Source organism: Microtus oregoni, unplaced genomic scaffold (genome assembly GCF_018167655.1).
Source record: "Microtus oregoni isolate MIOR12 unplaced genomic scaffold, Mior012 000001F_ref0000356, whole genome shotgun sequence".
Lineage (NCBI taxonomy): Eukaryota > Metazoa > Chordata > Mammalia > Rodentia > Cricetidae > Microtus > Microtus oregoni.
Window position 1 is genome coordinate 434,654 of NW_024543060.1, and position 3,603 is coordinate 438,256.

At 49.5% G+C, this 3,603-nt stretch overlaps 1 pseudogene; it reads right to left on the minus strand.

Annotated features, from left to right (window-relative positions):
- Positions 1 to 1,453: 1,453 nt before the first annotated feature.
- LOC121458128 lies at positions 1,454 to 2,163 on the minus strand (annotated as a pseudogene).
- Between the last annotated feature and the right edge of the window lie 1,440 nt (positions 2,164 to 3,603).

The following is a 3,603-nucleotide window of genomic DNA, read 5'->3' on the forward strand; positions in this document are numbered from 1 at the left end:
GGCAGCCCTGCTGCCCTGCAGCTCACAGTTCTCATATGCCTGACTCCCAAACACTGGGGTTACAGAGAGGCCCCACAGTCTTCCTGCACCCCTGATCCACCCCTGATCTCTACACCTGCTGCACCCCCATCCAGTGCTACAGATTGAGTCTGAAACCCTGTACATGCATTCGAGGCACTGAGCTGCATCCCAAGCTTGATATGATTGAAAACATTGTTAGGAATATTTGCTCATCAATGTGCTAGACTTTGGTGGCTTCTCATGGAAAACCTTATCTTCTCTGGGTGGATGGGGGTGGGGTGGGGGGCAAGGTGGAGGGAGGAGGATGAGGGGAGGGAGTGGGAATTGGGATTGGTATGTAAAATGAGAAAAGATAGTTAAAAAAATAATTAAAAAATATTTGCTTGGGCTGGAGAGATGGCTCAGCGGTTAAGAGCTTTGCCTGCTCTTCTAAAGGTCCTGAGTTCAATTCCCAGCAACCACATGTGCTCACAACCATCTGTAATGAGATTTGGTGCCCCCTTCTGGCCTGCAGGGATACATGAACACTGAATACATAACAAATAAATAAATCTTTAAAAAAATATTTACTTATTTGCAGGGTGGGAGACACACGCTTGCCTATATATAACATATATAAATACATACATATACACATATGTGTATATATACATACATACACACATATGTGTATATCTATATATAGCTACATGCCACAGCACATGTGTGGAGGACAAAGGACAATGTGTAGGAATCAGTTTTCTCTTTCCACCCTGTGGATTTTGGTGACCAAACCCAGGCCATTGGGCTCAGCAGCAGGCGCCATTACCTGCTAAGCCATCTTCCAGCCCCCATCGTCTCAGCTTTAAGGAAAGACATATGCTACAGAGAAGAAAAAGGGAGTACAAGTGGGGTCATTTTATTTTTTCACAACATAGGATGTAGGGCAGAGAAGGGCTCATCAGAGTTGGAGAGAAGGGTGAATCCTGGAAGGCCCCAGGGCCCTGGGGACACCTGCAGCACTGTGGGAGCTGAAGCCCCTCCTGGTGACAGTGACACCTAGGTCCAGGTGACACTCAGATGCACTTTTGAAACCTCTTTTCATTTGTGAGCTTGGTTCTCAGGTATTGTCACCAACTGTCACCTTCGCACTTGGTACTGAGCTGTTACATGAGGCATTTCGAGGTTTTTTATGTTCCCACTGGCTATGATTATTCAAAAAAAAGCACCGGTTGATTTTCAGTATAGTGCTGATAGGAGTAAGTCCTGAGAAGAAAACATCCTGCCCAGGAGTAAAAGGATTTCGCATGTAGTAAACTGAGCTGTAGTTTCTCAAGGATCACTTGGCCTTTCCTGCTCATAGAAGCAAGGATAAACTGTTCCCCCTGCTCAGGGGGTCTGGCTGGCCCTGACCCCTGTCCTGCTCCAGCCTGGAGTCCCAGGCTAAGGCATTTCAGCAGGATCTCAGCAAGTGCCGCAGGCTCTGAAGGGCTTCCTGTAGCCCCTGGCCCGTGAGAGCACTGCAGGCCCGGAGCTCCCAGCAACGGTCGGAACCTTTCCAGGCCTAGCCTGTTTCTGATTTCAAGCAATGGAAGAGCATCAGGCGCCTCCTGCTTGTTGTCCAGTACCAAGAAAGGGACTCCGGCCATGTTGGGGTCTTCCAGGACTTCCTGGAGCTCAGCCACTGCCTCAGGCAAGCGGGCTTCATCGGTGCTGTCTAGCACATACACAAGGATGTCAATGCCTTCCAGGTAGTCCTTCCAGGTAGCCCTGAGCTGCGGCTGTCCCCCGATGTCCCAGAGAATCAGTGACACACGTCCAGGAGATTCAAGGGGCTCCACATTGAAGCCCACAGTGGGTGAGGTCTCCATCAGAGGATTGCCTTTCAGTTTGTACAGGATCATGGTCTTGCCAGCAGAGTCGAGGCCCATCATTACCACCTGGGCTTCTGCCTTGTGACCTCTGGAATTCACAGAGCCCATGGTGGCCTCTAATAAATCCAACTGCAGAAAGCCTGGGGCGCGCATAGGCTATTCTGTCTTCCTGAAGAAAGGCGAACCCATGCAGGCACGATGAGCGTCTACCCTAGAACGAAAGAAGTCGTTTCTGGGAAGGCGTTCAGGCCCAGGCTGGGCCTTTGAAAGGTCCAGGAAGTGAGGAAGTATGAGTCTCTGATCTCTGGCGTGGGTGAAGGACAGTCTGAAGATACAGAAATCAGGTGTCCTTCCTAGGTAGTTAGAGAGGAAGCTGCCGCCAGACCCTGGTCAGTGGAGGAGGCAGAAACTGTTTTCAGTTTGCACCGTCTGAGGCCTCTGGCCCTTCTGGGTTCCTCCCTAGACCCAGAAGAGGCAGCACACTGCATTCCAGACAGAGTAGAGAAGCCGGGTCACCGAGTGCTGACTTTTTGGAACTCCTCCCAGGCCCAGCACACTGGCCTCTCTAATTTCTATTGACAACCTCTGCTGATGCAGGCGGATTTGAGTCCGAGCCAGGACGTTTTCTACACCATCTAGAAGGTCTCTAGAAACCCTAGTCTTTAAAGCCTACAGACTGTCTACAGTTTAGGAAGAACTTGGGGGAGGGAAGAGGGAGAAGACAGCACTCCTAGGAGTCTGCATCAAGGGCCCTTTTTCACTCCTGCCACGGGCAGGAGAGCAGGCACCGGAGTTACCTCTGTGGTGAGCCTGGTCTGTGGCAGGTGTCCCTCCGCCAAGGCACTCCTCCGCCATCAAGCTGCTCTCTGCTGGTCGCCAGTCCCAAGAGTGAGGCCTGAAGGAAGTGTGGTAACTGTTGCAATTTGTCCCTCTTCTGCTTCCTCTCTCAAGTGGTTAGGGCGGACATCCTCCCATAGTGGGGATGTGCCTCAGAGACATGGTAGTTCTCCAGTGGTTGGTGGAGCCCAGACCAGCACCAGTTCTCATTTTTGGCAGCTGAGTCCCAAGGTCTGTGGGGGATTGCGCAAGCGCAAGCGTAGCTGCTTTCTGTGGCTCTTTGCCTTGACTCCTGTGACGGACCTCCGTGGGAATTCTGAACACAGGGGCACGTGCATCGGTACTTTTCTGGTGACTGGAGAGTCTTTGATTTGCAAAACGGTGAAGCTTGTAGCAATCAAAATGGAGTCACTTGTCAAGCCCTAACAAAAAAAGGAGTAAAATGAATTAATGAATAATAAATAAGTAAATAAAGGAGGGGATCTCGTGCATACATAACTGATAAGAATATTCATAAAAGACTAAAACCACAACCTTACACACACAAACACGCGCACGCACACACACACACATGTGCACACACACATACACGCACACTCACATGCACACAATGGTTATACAAAGATGTCTGCCCAGCAACTGTTTTATCTTGGAATAGTACAACCCTTTTGATTTTTCTTTGTAGCCTAAGTGGTTTCAAAATAGTTTTGTAATCCTCTTATATTGGGTGTGTGCATGTGTGCACATGTGTATGTGTGTGTGTGGAATACAAGTATGTATGTGTGGGTATATCCACACGCACAAACATGTGCAGGCATGTGGAGGTCATAGGTCAATGTCAGGCATCCTCTTCAGTTACTCACTGCCTTATTTCCTAAGACAAGGTCTCTCA